General features: G+C 36.2%; 1 protein-coding gene across 5 annotated transcripts in view; it reads left to right on the top strand.

The window, feature by feature from the left end:
- The window catches only part of Fas3 (fasciclin 3), a 276,317-nt gene that overhangs the window by 218,299 nt on the left and 40,185 nt on the right, over positions 1-17,833 (top strand). For 2 of the 5 annotated variants that reach the window (XM_070298016.1, XM_070298015.1), the window contains one exon: positions 13,527-13,582. The exons of the other annotated variants lie outside the window; for them this stretch is intronic. The gene's annotated coding sequence lies outside the window, so the exon portion shown is untranslated. The remainder of the gene's footprint in view (positions 1-13,526; positions 13,583-17,833) is intronic. 5 annotated transcript variants of the gene reach the window in all.

A 17,833-nucleotide genomic window follows, 5' to 3' on the forward strand; every position in this document is an offset into this window, starting at 1 on the left:
TTATAGCCTTCACTAAAACAGCGCTACGATGAGTACCATAATAATCTCAATCGCAAGATTTATTTATATATCGTTGTAATAGTACTTTGAAATTAAATTCATTTTTCTTGTTATTATGTTAATTATAACTTATAACACCCCAGAAACCGATGAGATTTTTAATGGACACCCAAATCTGTCATATCTATATGTATATATTTGTGGATATCCACGATCATCGATTTTGATTTTGATTAAAACTTTTTTGGGACATTTTATCTCGTCAATATTATTGTTTTATCGAATTTCTTCGTCTTTCTGAACCGTATCATAAATTTGAAAACGATTTGTCGGTTGAAATAGAAATCTTTCAGATCTGCTATCGGCAAAAATCGTTTCGAAACTTACGAAGAAAGCGCGCGATAAGAAAATACGCGTCCCTACGTCGGATTGCGAATCGAATGTTCAGATCGTCTCGTATTTTTCGCATTCTCGTCGAAGCTTCAACCACAAGAGAAAAAGAGAGAAAGAACATAAATCGCCATCGGACATAAATTTGTGCGCGACACGAACGCTAAAAGAACGAATGCTTTTTAAAACTCGAAGAGAACGATTTTCGGTCATCCGGAATAAACGCGATGTCGTCGCTTGCAACGTGAATACGACACATAATGTCCAAGTTTCAACAGCACCGACGATGTAAAAATCAGATTATACGCGGAATCTAGTCGGCGAACTTGCGCGAGTTGGCGGCTTTTGCCTGCGGACAATATCTTTCCCTCATTCTCTTGTCTCGCGTACGTGTTCACTCGGTAAATATCATAAAATGTCCATTCACATCGACGATGTGTTTTTCTTAGGGCGACTTTACTAGCTCTAGACTTTACTACTAAAAAAAAAAAAACCCACCGATGCCAGATAGCGATGTTTAACGTCAAGAATAGTTGACGCTCAGATCAAGGATCGATAGCAAAATTGCCGAAAATATTCCCTAAAGACACAGAGGAAGGAGCTCGAATATATCGTTTATTATCATCTATGACATTACTTGAAGACAAAGAACGATCATGTAGCACATGTATAATAGGAAAAGCGCTGTTTGCACTAAGAAGTTTAGCAAATTAATTTTTTTTCAGAGACAGAAGAGTTTCCGAAAATTACAAGAGTTAAACAAATTTATGATAAATTAAACTTTATATGTCAGAAATTTGATTTTTTATATGATATCAAATAAACTTCACTATGATAGAATTTTAATTGCAAGCTCGGCATTTAAAATTAATTAGTCGCAATAAATAACAATCTGCATCAGCATTTTTTACAAGCATCTACAAATATAAATAAGAACAAAGAAAAAAATATATATATATATATATATATTTCATATAATGGTTACAGAATATTAATATTAAATATTACTATATATATTAATATTAAACACACCTTATAAAGAATTCAAAAAATGTTTGATAAAGAGAATATATGTATAGCGATGCGAATTATTTCCTCCTCTTTAAATTTGGAATGGCGAGCTGTAATCTCACAGATTCACATCAAATCATATTTAATTTAAATTTTTTCAATTATAGCCACAAAAATGCAGGGAATTTTTTAATCAAAATTAATTTTATACTTCTATCTATATTTAAATAGCGAAAAGTAATATTCTTAGAAGGAAATTTAAAGATCAATGACTTTCATTGATATCATCATAATCGACAATAAAATCACACAAGATATCGTTGCAAGCATTTAGGATATATCTTTGCTGATTTCAGCGGTAACAGTGATTTCCGCTGCTTCGTTTACGACGGCCCGTCAAAAAATTCCAAAGTTGTGGGAAGGAAAAAGGTGGAAAACCGGCGATAAGAATTGCGCTTCTGAGCAAGAAACGCTGTCGCGGCTCGTACTATCGTACAGGACGTCAAAGAAAGTTTGTCTTATCAGGAGACATTCGGGTGTTCGTCACGAACTGGCGCATTAAGCACCAGAAAATTTCCGTGGTGGTAATGATGCCGAAAGTTATGTCTTGCTTCCATCGCGAAAAAAAAGAAAGGGTGTCGGAAACGATCGCGATGATGGTGACGATTAAAATTGCATAAAGGTATAAAAAAAGGTATAAAGAGGAAAAAAGAAATGTAAGAAAAAAGTTTTACGACATTGTCTTTGATCCTTTGAAATGAAAAGGCAATATGTTTATATGCCTTTTTTTTTTTTTTTTTTTTTTTTTTGGACAATAAATTTCAATGTAATTAATGATTATAGAGCTACTGATAAGTGAATGTTTGTTGCATAATTAAATAAAAAATACGCGTGATTATTGAAAGAATTGAAATGGGGAAGAACTTGCATGTCGATATTAAATTTTATTCGGGTGTTAAAAATTAAAACTTTTATAACAGTACTTGCTTCATTTAATTCCTTTGTGGCGATAATAATATGAAGTTTTTTTTTTCTCTTCAACAGAGAAAAACTTCTTTTAAAGAGTTTCAATAAGATAAGTAAGAAAAATATTATGTTGAGGAATATTTACAATCTGTGAAGAGCTGAAAATTATTGACTATATAAAAAAAAGATGACTAAAATATTGTATAACATTAATTTTACATTAAATAGAGAGATAAGAATAAAGCAATTTAATAAGATATAGCTTATAAGAATTTCTTTTTATTATTACTTTATCACTAAGCATTATAACTCCACTTGCGTGTTATGAAATTATTGATGATTTTGAGAAACTTATTTTAACGCGTCAAAAATTAAATTTTACAAGTTAGGTTTGTAATTAAAAAAGTTTAAAATTAGTTAATCACGTTTTTTTACTTACAGAATACCAGACTTTGTGCGCAAAGATTTAATGCAAAAGTAAATACTAAAATTATTTTCAGTCGTTTATGAGATTAAGTAATCGATGTCCTAGTTTCGAAATAACGTTATTATTTTCGTCCAAATTTTAGGATTGTTATCGAGATAAATTACAAAAAAATTACTATCTTGCACAGGCTCGTTACAAACTATGCGTACGAAGAGAATGTTCCTTGAAAGATACGGCGAAAATAAAAAGATCACATCGAAAACGTTAACGTTTGTTGACGTATAATTTTCATTCGGTTCATCCGAAAAAAAAACAACATAAAGCTAGGCATATTAAATTATGCAGCGCCGCGCAAGTATTACGGAAGTATTAAGGTCGCGCAAACAGAGAACGAGAAGCGAGCAAATAGAAGGAGCTGAAGACTAGAGAAATGGAGAGCGGTGTTTGAAGGTTGAGAATGTTGAAAGATGCGTCGCGTCTAAGAGGTCGAAAACCGGAACAAAAACCGGCAGCGAGAAAAGAAAATTGGATTAAGATCCATCTTTACATTGCATCGCAGACATCGAATGTGTTAAGATATTTATTATTAATTGTAAAGAATGACAGAGGGAATATATATCAAGCGTAATTTTTAAGCATTAATACTAATCCTATGCGTAAAATTGACACATTTATAAAAAATAATCTCTAATTACGAGTTTTTTATTTTAAATACACTTGACTGTTCAAAATAAAAATTTTTATTCAAACACGCGCTTATAGTGATTTTTCATAAATTTGAAAAAAAATACTTAAAATATTTGCATTTATCATGTGTACATTATTAAGATCTGACGTTTCGCAGATCTCATTTATGCGAAATGAAACAGGGATTCAGCTAGTATGATGATTTATAGCGACTATTCGCAGAAATAAACCACTGTATCAATCTAAAGGATTCTCTCTGGAACTTCCATATATTAACGGTCGAATGCCTACGTTGGATATCAGCTCGGAAGATCAAAACATTCCTTTTATAACCCACTCTTCGTTTAACGCGCAGCTTTGATGAGAAGGAAAGAGAGAGAGAGAGAGAGAGAGAGAGGGAAGGAATGATGGAGAAAGAGAAAGAGCAGAAATCGAAGGGAAAACTGAGCGACCGAGTCTGAAAGTTGCCAAGTCGGATAATGGCAAAGTTATGGCAGCGACAATCGGGAACTGCCGGTACATCGCGAACGACGATGCTAACGATTCTTTAAGCCGCAGACGATCGCTATCCGGTTCTTCCGCGCGCGTACCTATCGTTCGCGCGAATTGCGAAAATGGCCACGATGGGAAAAAGATTGCCGGCGCGATCGAGTAGATCTTTCGGAATTTTCCTGTCCGGCGAGCGCGCGATAAGCGAATGGAGCTCGTTTATCGTTGCAATCACGCGCAAGTTGTAAACATCGTTGCGACGAGACTGATAAGGAGAGAAATTTTATAAAAAATATATATAATTCGAAATATCCGCGGTAATCAACAACGGCAATGGGCTTTTCGAAGAATCGATCAATATTTAAACATCAGTGAGACGATACTTGAGTTTCAAGAAGTTAAACCTCACTAATATTTAACAAAAAATCTTAATTTGCAAGTAATTTTTTGCATATAGTTTTGAACAGATTTCACATATGTAGGTATCGATAAAAAAAAAAATTTATTGCCTCGAAGCTTAAGCTTTTCTTATAAATAATATATTTTAATCGCGAAATAAAAAAATTATTAAAGAACGATAATAAATTATAAGCAATGTTTTACTATCGTTGCTTGTCCGCTTCTACTCTCTCGTTATAATATTAAATATCAAAAAATTATAATCATTTTGTCGGGATACCCGCGCAACTATAAGGGTGAGTAAACATTTTCGTTTATGAGGGTCGATCTCTCTCATCGTACTAAGCAAAACATTTGCGGGGTTATTGCAAAGCTCCGAATAACGGGGAACAAAGGTTCTATTTGGCGGAAACGTTCGCAAGGCAATCCCCCACTTGCCCGAATTTTCTTTCTCCACTAAACATTGTATACGGCGCCATTCCTGCTTACTTTTCGCATTTTTCTTCCTAGTTTACGCCACGGCAAAGCGAAATCCCGAGTTCTGTGGCTTCAGTACTTCAATGAATGCGCACATGCGACTGCGATTGTGTAACGGAGAATAAATTACAATAAAATCTATCTGTCTTTGTGTGTCGGCTTGTTTGAAAAGTATTGAATATTATTTTAGCACAGATACAATGATGTATTTTAATTTCAAAAGTTAAATATAGCTGTCTATAATTAACCTATGAATTTAATATCTAATCTAAATTCATTGATAAACCAAGTAGTTCTCTATCAAAATCATGAACAAAAACAATCTCTATATTTTATTTTTAAGCTTTCTCCTCTCTCGCTTTTATGTATATCAAATTTTACTTCAGACAATATCACAACTTGGCTTGTAAACTTCTCTGAAAAATATTAAAGTTTTATGGCGTGCGACTCTAGGACGCGCGAGTACAAGTTAGTTATTTTCTAGGTGGAAATTGATTTAAGGTATCTCGATTTTTCTCATGATTTACGGACTTTAAACGCGCGATCAATTATTGATTGACTGCGACTAAATCGTAGAAAAATCAGCGCGACTTGTTTTCAGCTTCAATTTATTATAATTGAATAAATAGGTCAAGAGTTTTCGCATTAACATTGCAAGAGCAATAGAAATAGTGGCCAGGAAGCGTTACTTTATCGAATCATCTGTCGTACTAGAACCCGAATAGTAGGAACTGATCAGAGATAACACGCGTTCGCGCTCGATAAAAAATTAACAAGAATTCCATCCGCGAGCAATAACACAGAGTCATTTATGACGACAGATCCATCTCTATATTTTCTGGATTTTCATGAGATTTATTATAAAATATAAATAAAATTTTGTACAATATACAATATATATTTATCTTTTCTCTCTCCATGCTCTGCCTATATTATCCGTAACATCTTTATAGTACATTTTCTGGTAATTATTTTCTTAATTTTGTGCGCGCGCGCGCGCGCTATTTATGATCTTTCAAAATATATAGAAATTAAATTTCTAGAAAAAAATATTATCTCTTTTTGTTTTCTTCTATTCTATAGCGTTTACACGTTGTACTGTTTGCACGTACCTTTATTAAATGTATAAAAATACTTTACGAAAGCAAATATAGGCGGCCCAGCTTTATTGGATGACCTTGCGATCTTGAAATTTTTTGAAGGTACAATATTAGCGACAAGAATGATATAAAAATTGTATAATTCGATGAAACTTGTATGACGTTTCATGCGAGCGATGAAAATTGCTGATGAACGCGACGTACAAATGTCAAAACCGATACCGACTGTCCAAACGAGGGGTTCCCTCGACGGCGGGACGTATAGAGAATATAGTTTATATTCGCTGACCGCGATGAAAATTTCCCACGGGATTCCCGGCGCAAAGTACGCGCATCGTCGTTGCTGCATGTGCCTCCTCCTCCTCCCCCCTCCTCCTCCTCCTCCTCCTCCTCCTCCTCCTCCTCCTCCTCACCCCGCCTTCGATATATGCGGTACGGCCGCTCACAACGCTCGCAATTTATGCCGCGGAATATAACATTCCGCTTCTATGTGCAATCTGCTTCGGGATTTTGGGATACTCGACGAAATGATCTAGCGGAATATACACGCGATCGGGGGAGAGAGGTGAGAGGGGGGGGGGGAGGGAGGTATAATTATTGAGATACGCGTAGACTATTTACACAAAATGGTTTTGCGCGAGCGAAAAGGCAATGAACGTCGTGCATTCGATATCGCGTTAAAAAAAGAGAACGATTTTTTTATGATAGAAAATTCGGATTATATTCTCGAAAATGGTCCGTTAAAAATTCTCCGTTTATTTTCTCCTATCTTCGAAATATCTAATTAATATCGTTCTAGTACTATTTATTCCGAACGCGAAAATTCTACGATGATGATATGATTTGACACACACAATCGTATTTATTTCGAGATAATAATTTCAAATCTCGTTAAGCAGTGCATTAATTACCAAGCAACGGGCCAATAATTTATTTACGGATTTTACGAAAAGAACTTCAATAACAGCGTGTAGAAAGACTTTTCGTGTTCTCTTTTCACATAATCGTTCAATTCAACCAAAGATCTCGATCTCGTTGATGACGCTCATGAGCTTAAATTTTCATCGGATCTACCAGTCACGGAACAGAGCAAAAAGTAATTTTCGGCAAATGATCGCGTAATCGTGTCAGATAAAATCCCATTAGCTCGAATTGAATGTACGAGTACATGCGTGTGTGTGTGTGTGTGTGTATGTATGTGAGGAGGGGGGGGGGTGGAAGACAGGTTAGACATACCTAAATGACAATGCCATCGTCGTCGAAAGATACATACGTATACGACGATTCGTGTAAAAAGGTTCGAGTGAAACGATCTCTGCATTTTACGCGATTAAAGAGGAGCGGGCAGATTCTGCGGGCTTATCAACGTGTTAAACTAGGTAATTCCGCGCTAGGCATAAACTTAACGGGGGTTTCGCGTCCCCCTCTTTCCCCCGCTCCCTCGGTTCACGGGAGCGAGCTGCCCTATTGTGGTAGCCCCGCGTGTATGACACTATTGTACAATATACAGGATTTGCATGTAAATGCCCCGCTCGTACGCAGGCGTACTTTTTTTTTTTTTTTTTTTGTTTTTAGCCGCCATCCTTTCCACCGTTATACGACTGCGACACGAGCCGCACGAAATTCAAGCAACGTATAATCTTGGAGGGGAGGGGAAGAGGGGGATATTCTAATCTGCGAATTTAATATTAATCCCTCCTTTTTCTCAGACATGGTTAAAATTACCCGACTTAAATTAGGACACTACTCACATATTTGTCAAATATTATAGTACTCGCTCTGTGTTCTGTGAGAATAAAGTTCTTTCTTTTTTTTTTTTTATTATTATTATTATTATTATTATTAAGAAAGTGTATACGTAAAATATCCAAGAGATATATGAAAAACGCGCATGAGCTTAACTTTTAAATGAAGATGTGTAGATTTTAAGACTATGAATTTAAACGGGAAGATCTTGAACGCTGATTTGGCAAAGGGAAGAGAGGCGGGCTGACATTTCTTTATATACCTTACATTTCCTTATATACTGTCACATAGATTTGGTCACGTCAAAGTTTCCGCGGTGTGTTTCACGCGGATAGCCGCGCGGTTATCAACGCGCTAAACTACGTAATACAGCGCGAGCTTAATACCGGCTATCCCTCGCTCCTCCTATATTTTATCTGTCCGGGTATCTATAACCTAGTTTATAGATGCGCATAACGGGGGGGGGACACGCTCGTACATTCATGTCTCAGTATGCTTACCACAATCGGAGAGAACAGCTCGGATAATCGCTCGTGCTCCTGCGAAACTTCTCATGGGAGATTCTCGAGACTCGGGGAGATAGGTAAGTTATCGCGCGCGGAAGGAAAGCGTACATCGTCTCGTGGCAGTATGTCTGTGTGTAAGTCTGTGTGTAAGTCTGTGTATTGGTAACTGTTCCTATATTTGTACGATACGAATCTTACGAATTCAACATCGTCATGTCGCGTTATCGCGCGACGACGGAAGTTTATGTAAATCAGTTCTTTTTGATATTTCGAACAAACGAACTTTATACTGATTTATATTGATTTACTTGACATCGGTCGAGTCCTAAGTATCGTACGTAACAAATTCTAATCTTTTTTTGCACGAGATATATAAGAATGCATATAGAAAATAAAACAATAAGTTGGATTTGTCTATAATTTGTAAAAAAAAAAAAATCACATATAATTAAATATGTGAAACTTTGTCTAAAGTAAGGGCATGAATTTATATCATTATTGTTTTGACTATTAACACATACATCTATCAACTATCGATCCTAGATTTACATTTTTAAGAATAATCTTGCATATATTAATTTGTGAATGATCCTGTTGATGTACGAGCCCTCGATGTCAGGAGCATCTTGCATGCGAATAAAATAAACGAGCGTATCACGCAGAAATCTGAAAAAGGTCCTGCGAGAAATCTCACAATCAGATACACCATTTCCGGTCGTTATGACACACTCACGAAATACCATTGCGTATACACGCGATTGATCGGAACCTGATGTTATTTTTCCGTCAGCGAACTTTCTGGGAAAGTCCCGAGAGAGGGAAAAAGGAGAGAAAAAGATCTGCTTGGCTCGTGCACACGTACCAGGGTTTATTCCCGCGAGCAATTTCTTCGCCTAAAAAACATCGTCGGTAACGCTAAGGGGAGTTATGTCGAAACTCCACTATCGTGGGAAAACGATTCGCGCGCGAAATAGCGTGTATAACAACGAGAGAATCGACTTGCAACGCCAGATTGGCGCGTTGTAACGTGGAATATTTAATCGATATAGAATGCAAAATTTCGTCACCGTTGTTATTCTGTCGCCTTGGACCACGTGGTGCCACGAGCGCGCCAATGTTCGTCGTCGCTCTCTGCATCACTTTGCGGTAACGTCATTACGATGCTTTGCGACAGTGCGGATATGGAAATATTTCATATCGCGGGGTAAAAGCGTTACGCGTTAAATTCCTCTGTTCGTACGAATTAGTCAAGAATTGGGCTGATTCAATTCGCCGATCCAGCATTGAGAGCTTAATGGCGAGCGATTGAGAGCTATCTATAGATAAGAGACGTGTGTATATCAATCACCGATAATTTAACGAAAGTAAAAGCATTTAAGCAAATAGAAACACAAATCTGGACCAAAAATTTCGCTCTGTTTCATATCACCGTTTGTAAACCTCGGACACAATCGAAATAATTAAATTCGGCTTTTATAGGAATGATCGAAACGATTTTTTATTATTGTTCAAACAGGATGAAAATTTTATTTCAATGTCTATATGAATTGATTGTTAAAATTGAGGTATTAAACGACAGGTATGTCAGCTGGAATTTCGATAAAAATTCTATAGAGTGTATGCATATTTATAAATACATAAACATTTGTATAATTTGTCTTTGAAATTGCATCATTACGACATATTGTACGAAATGTTTAAATAATTTATATCTTTCTTATTGGTGAAATTGTATCGAAAAAATTGTGATACACGTTCGAAGGAATATCTGTAATACCTGGTGTTTAACGCGAAAGGCAATCCCGCCGATAATTTATTCGAGGATGAAATACTATCTCGGCTCAACTTTCCTACGAATCGAACACCCGTTAGCAAGATGATGGGTTTCGCTCTTAGTTCTGCGGTGAAGAATCCCATTTACTGTTCTCCGCCCCCTGTATCTCGTAGATAAATTGTATTCAGTAGGGATCGGTTTTAAGGAGGTATGTCTGCGTTGTATTTTATGCCGATCGCGAGACAGAAACTTTCCGATCTAATACGACATTCCTTTTGCCTATTCGCACTTTAGTGAATTTACCTAAATGTCTGAATATACGAGAGGAGAGAGACGGCAGTTTAGCAACTGAAGCAATTTCTCCTTTGTCTTTCCGTTTCTCTTTTTGTCTCTCTGCGCGATGATAAATTCATTTAAAAAGACTGCTGTTCGAATAAATTTTTATATCGAAAATAATATTATAGTTTAACATTTTGCTATTATAATATACACCGTGAAATATCATAATACGCAGCATGCTAAAATGGTGAATGCATTAATTAAGCGCGATGTACGTGATAATATACACGATATGATATGCATGATGTGATATACATGATAACATACGCAATATACACGATAAAGGAATATATTATGACAGAGTTCCGCTCTTACTGAATTCGTGTGTTACAATACATCAATATTCTAATAAATTTGCAATAAAATTCGACCATTATGATATAATCGTAAAGTGACATTTGTTGTCGCCATGATGTATCGCAAAACATATCGCTGAGCGAATTTCGATGTAAACCGCGATTTAATTAAATGTGGTCTTCGTAATTGTGTGTTTGCGATCCAGTAATTAAATTCGTAATAGGGCGAATAATGAAGAATATTGGGAGAGACGCGATAGAATTCGTCCGCCAACAATGATTTATAACTCGAATTATTAACTTAGCGCGTAAGCTCCTTGAGTACGAGCATAATCCATCTGGCAGGACGTAGTCGATTTACAAGGCGCAATATCTTCTCAGATTTTAGTACCCCTAGCTTGAATCACTTCGGAGTCAGATGTAACAATTCGAGAATAGATAGGCGGCGGATATATGGATTATACGAGAGAATTATACGACTTCTCTCTCTCTCTCTTGCCGTAACGTCGCTGAGTTGAATGCAGAAGCGAAGTTACACGGTAGGAAATTCTGAGAAACGCGAGACTGATATTTACTCTTTCTCTTCCCTCCTTCGCGTAAGTAAATTTCATTCTCGCTAATTCAACACGCATCATGCGTCAAACATTTTACGCGAGACGTGATATGGATATAATTTATTGAACGAACTTGGCAATGATAGATAAGATATTATTGAAAGAACGAAAGAGAGAAGTTTTATTTGGGAGAAAACAAAATGGGAATAATATAAAAAAATTTGTTCGTTGCGGTAATCGAGAAAGATAATAATAGCTTCGTTTGACATTCTTTTGACAAAGAAATCTTTGTATATAAAAGAGATCATGGGGTATAAAAGATATTATATTTAAATATATACATGTGTATTCGGTGATAGATCGAAAAGTGATTTATCATATCATATAAACGCAATAATACAGTATTGCATCTCTAGTCACACTATGATGTTGAAAGTGTAATTTTGCTCCATGCATACGTTGTACGCGCACATTTGCCTGTTAGTCATAAACAAGTCTCATGCAAGCATATTCCTCATTTGGAAATTATACCTTACGATGTATTCCGGGACTAATTACCAGGTTTTGCTCCAAACCGAATTTCGGATTTGCTAAAATATTAACACTCAAATTAACGCAAGCCAAAGAGATAAGCGTATAATCTCGAATGAATAAATTAAATAAAGGAAATGTTATAATAGTTTTATATACAATGCATGCATTTTTTTAATGTCCCATTTTTTTTTTTTTTTTTTTTTTTTTGGTGATCAAAAATATTTATCGCAGCTTTGTGTGTTGGACACGTTTAATTGTATACATAATAATTTTATCTTTAAATACATATTATATAATTTATTATATTTTTAAAATATTTTATAGCAAATTTATTATTATAATTATTGCTAACAAAAATAAACAAATAATATATTATAGTTACTTTTAATTTTCAACTCTTCTCAAGTATCAGTTAATTCTGACCGAAGGCCAATCGCGCCTATTGATCGATTCTAATAAAACTAAAATCGAATCTGCTCCTTCAACGAGCACACAACCATCTTGACGTAGCTTAGACACTCCGCCACAAAGTACACGCCAATCCATCAGCTTTACGTCAAAGCGCACGCACAATGCCTTTGATGAATTACGAGTTATGGATCGAGTGACGTCTAAAGAGCGCCTGGGTCATCAAACACCTGGGGCAATAGTCCACAATAGTCTAACATCACGATGCGCAAACACAATAAGGATCCGCTTCCAATAGGGATCCGCGCGCTAGATTATCCGCGAATTCGATATATCTCGAGATGATCACGCATGGCGCAATAATTATAACGTTACAATCGTTTGTGCAAATTATATCTTTTTTCAGAGAAAGGTATCTTTAATTTACAAACGCACCGCGATGGCGTGTACATTTATTTTATGAGCAGATTACATTGCATTGCACAAACACATGTTTTTCCTTTCAAGTTTATTTTTTATATTTACTAATCAATTTTGAAGAAAAATTTCTTCCGGCTGATTATCATCGCCGATGCGTGAGCGTAATTTTAGGCTGCTTTATGATAATACGTCGCTCATAAAAGAGATATTACTAAAAGTTAAATGAAGATGTACGATACGTGGAATCCGAAAATTGCGAGGACAGCGCGAAATGTACGTTTGCATTAGACATAATTTAGTATCAAGAGTATCGATTCCGCGTCGTATAAAGATAGTTTCGTACGAGCGGGGAAAGAGAAAAGGAACTTGGACGTCGTTCTTATTCTTTTTTAACCAATCAGTTACGGAGTCTCTCGCGGATTTCGAATGGTAGAAACGATTGGTCCAGGCGCTTTGTGTTGGCAAGTGACCCTATTACCGGCCGCGACTCCCTGATAAATTACGGGATGCGAGCCCGTGACGTCCAAAGATCCAATTCTGAACACGTGGCGCGTGTAATGGCATCGTTCGAAGGACCGTGACGGCTCGCGCGGAAGCCGATATATCTGCCGCACGTCGATACATACATCGCCGCGGGACAATCCGGAGGTCGCGTTCCGTCGTTGACTATCGTACCGAGCCCGATAGTCGATAGCCTCTGTGCCAACCTATGCGCCCGATATGAGAAACATACCCGTAGAGATATTAACGTCATTACATCGCAAAGATGTGGATGCATAAGTATATATTATAAATCGTTATTAATCGTTACATTAAAATCTAATGTTACGTAGTATATAACATCACTCTTTTAATCTTTATTCCGTCTCCGTGCGATTGTTCTTATCTTTTTTCTACTTCCGATATCGTTGAACTTATTTATGAAAATTATTTTAATATAACAAAAAAATATATATTTACTTTTTATCATCGCATTTAATCGTTCATATTTTTTCTGTTACAGGTGAGTTAACAATATCGTTCTAGAAAAGGAAAAACAGAAGAAGCGCAAATAATTACGTGAGTTCTGCGAAGAATATAAAATATTAATGACACATCGAATAAAAAAAAAATTGATAAAATCTGAGTCATAAACATTTCTTAAGGTCATAAAATATAAAATAGGAAAATGAAGAAATCGAACGTCTTTAAAAAAATATTTGAGAGAAAAATTAAAACTCAATCTTCGTCTTATAATTGATCCGAATAACCGGTCTTTGATAGAATAGAAGAAGAATAAAGCTGGTGGACAATTAATCCGTCATTATTATCTTAATTGAATCTCGTGAATAAGCGAAAAATATGAACGATTCTTCGAAACGAAAAGTTTCAGCATAAAGTCGTCTTTGCGTCTCCTGTCAGACTCGTCGTCGATCGGTATGCGACTTTGGCATCAGTTGAAGTAGAACGCGTCGTCGCGCATACGAACCTAGTAGGTTCTCGGCATATTATCCTTCTTTAAGCATCTGTTCACGCACGCCTCACGCGTTCTCATTCGTCACTCCGTAGCGTTTTCGTGTCGCGAATGAACGTGCTACCGTATTCTCAGCAGAATTATGTCTCGCGATGACACGATTGTCAAGATGTCACGTTTTCTAAAATTAAATTCCTTTCTCGATGATTATCCCGAACGAAGAACGAAATCGTATGTAATTTATACTAATAAACTTTTTTTTTTTTTTTTTTTCGATATCTCGTCTATTGTTATTAAAATTTTATCACAGCCATGCAAAACTTAATCTTTCTTTTCGCATGTATATTGAATATTACGCGATAAGGAATGAAAATTTAGATTCTCATCGCGGACGTGTACGAATTTATGTAGCATTCGGCGCAGCTGTATTACGTTGCTAGCTCGCTAAGCTGATTGTGTCTCGTTTAGTTTGTTATCGCGACGAGAGATCGGTGTTGCAGCTGCGAGAGAGGTTTGTACCTGCATCTATTCAAACGGGAGACACCGTTTGCTTGCCGATACTAGACGCATCGGATCGGTTTAAATAGCGTTACAACCTTGTCTTCGTGGCAACCTTGAATTCGAAATGTGTGTTTTCTTGTGAAATAATAGACATTTCACCGTGCATGCAAATAATAACATACGAGGAATGTTTCGTATGCTTATAAAAAATTTTTCCCTTATCAATTTTTAATAAAATATTCTTACATTTATTTGTGAACACGCTTTATTAGATTCCGATATCGTGTAATTTGTACATTTGCGGAATGAGTTTGAGCCTCTAGTTGTAAAAGTATATTTTTATCGGTTTCTTTTTAAAAATCTAAAACACTCGAAGTATATTGGAACGATACACGTGACGCGACTCGGTGGACCACCCTTGCTTCGAAAAATCAAATTTCTTTACCCTTCTCTCTCTCTCTCCACGTCCGGACTTGCTCCGCAACAGGTTCCAGTTTATCTCACGCCCGAACGAACTTCCGAGCTTGCAATTGTTTCGGCGCAGAGGCGTGAAGAACCCGGGCTTTGAGAGGCGGCGGTGGCGTGTCGATGCTCGGCATCGCTAAAACCGCACAACGTCGACAAAAACCGCCTACCGGCGCACGAGGGGGATGCTGATTTAATATCCGGGCGGCCTCCCCCGAATTCACGACGATGAAAAGCCAAGTCTTTGGCCGATTATCGACGTTGTACCTTCTGCGAGATTGACTCTTTTCTGACGGTCCGGCGTGTCTCCCGCAGACGCGGCCTTCGCGATGGGTTTTTTTTTTTTTTTTTTCGCCAGCGAGCCGAATCCGAAAACATTGACACCGCTCAAGCGCGGCCCTTTTTTCAAGAATCTTTTTTTTCCGCTTTTGTTCGCAGTCGAGCGTATGCGTTACGAGCGTGTAACGTGTTTCAGTTACGTGTCGCGATCATCGAACTATGCAGGGTATCGTGAAACTGCCGCTCTGTATTTCTTTCTTTTGTAAATTCTTCGATTAATAAAGTTGAAAATTTTAAAGAGAAAAAGACATTATATCGCGAATATTAATATCGAAAAAATTAATAAAAATTGTTATATTCTATTTATTTGTCCTATTTTTTGTCACCATAATTATATTATCATTAGAAATGTATTTTTCCGGATACACATAATAATATATTCATTGTTTACTTTATATAAATAACTATGTATAAATTATTTATATAATGTTTAAATAAATGAGTGATCTATATAAATCGGAATCTGTTTTCTGAAATCTTATTCAATCTAACTATAAAATTTACGTTTTGCGGTTATATTAAACTAATATTTTCGGTTAATAAACGGATGTAGTAAGAATGGAAATACCTTTACATTATTTATTGAATTTTAATTAAATTTTGATATTAGTAATTTATGACATCTTTCACAGAGATTGTCACATTAACACTATGAATTGGTATATTAGATTTCTGGGCCGATATATTTTCGAACGTCTATTCATCTTCTCTGTCATTATGATTTATTAAAATTATTCGCTTCGTACGATCAAACTGCAATTGCATATTCGAATATTCGGATTGGGAATCATTTTATAGTCCCAAGTCACACATTCAAGCATCACAGATCGAACTCGCGCGTTTGATACCAAAGTACACGGTATAATTTATCGTCACGATCGCGCTAGGAGGAGAACGAAGAGATGGGGAGAGACAAGTAGGAAGGAGAGAAGCGACACGATGAAAAATTGAGGAATGAGAAATTGGCAGGTGATTTTCTACGTTCGACGCGATAATTCATTCGACTTTCCCGTGGGATCCCCAGATTCCCCACAGTTGGATGGCAAAGCGACCGTCGCGCGATATCCTACGCGGCTGCACGAGCGACGCTTTATTATGATGATTTCATTCGGAGATGGCCGACGTTGATATCCCGAATCCGCGTTCGATTCCCATCGAAATAAGCTCCAATCTGATCTCGGACGAGAGAGGAAAGGAAAACGAGGGAAGCGGGGGTGCGCGATTGCCAGGAGAAGAAGGGTAAGGACACACGTCGACATTACGTCGGACTTTCGTAGATTTTTCGGTATCTGCACGACGACGAGCGTGCAAATCGACGTTCTCGCGAAATGCAACTGACTACGAAATTCAGTTCAATTCCGCTGGAAAAATTCCGATGTGTCGTAATGATTTATGTTAGAACGCTGAATACATAGAGAGAACGGACCGAATCGCTGCATTATATTTCTTGTCGAAGGCATGTATTTGATGTAACAGCTCTCTCTTTCTTTTTATAAAGTTATTTTATTGTATAATATATTTATATCAAATTATTAATATTTATGTAAATATATATATATATATATATATATATATATATATATATATATACAATATAAAAGGAAGAGGTAATAGATAATTTCAGTAGTACGCTGTATGTATAACGCGGCATGATACAGTTAAATTTGCTGATAAAGATAGATTTTATTGGGCTAAATAAGGTGAAGCAATACAGGCTACATATTAAATTTTAATATCATTCGAAAGCGTGATTGAAATAGTCTGTCCATATGGCCAATAAAAAATAGCTATTATTAATTTTAATTGTACAAATAATAAATAACGGGGTGTAATTTTGAAATAATTTTGACAATGTTCCTATTTATTTTCAATTACGATAGATACCGAGTTTATATATCCAAATTTAAGATATAATTCTGTTATCGCATTACTCGCCTGCTACATCTAAATTTGCAATTGTATTTAAATGACAGCGCCGAAATAGGTCCCCGAAGTGAGCAAGGCCAGAAACAATTTATTCTACTGATAGTATTTATATCTCTTGCTCCATATTCTGAGCGTGTCTTCTACCACAAACACATTTATCAGCGTACGTCGACACTCATATCTCCAATTTATCCCTCGCATGAGCGTGCCATGCGGGAAAATGAGTGCGTTCCTACGGTTCCCTGGAAAAATGTAATTAAATTTTGCTGCACGTTCCGTGACACATTCATGGCGTACACAACATATTTTCAATATACATTTATGTGGAAATATATAACGCAATTTTGCAATAACAATATATGGTATGCCTTCGTTCGTAATCGATCATTCATCTTCCATTGTTGTGGAATTTAAAAAATTAACCTTTAATAACCTACAGAGAGAGTAATAGATATAGATTTTTATAATTTGCATAAATAAAATATATAGAAATTTATTGATGATGAAAAAAGTAAGCAATATCGATAAATTTGATTAAACCAAATCGATATTTATACGATTAATGGCATTAAACTGATTTAGTCGAATAACGACTTTCGCGAAAGACGCGGCGAGAAATATTTTGG

This window comes from Polyergus mexicanus, unplaced genomic scaffold, assembly GCF_030449975.1.
Source record: "Polyergus mexicanus isolate NDT 795.1 unplaced genomic scaffold, iyPolMexi1.0 SCAF_6, whole genome shotgun sequence".
NCBI classification, from domain to species: domain Eukaryota; kingdom Metazoa; phylum Arthropoda; class Insecta; order Hymenoptera; family Formicidae; genus Polyergus; species Polyergus mexicanus.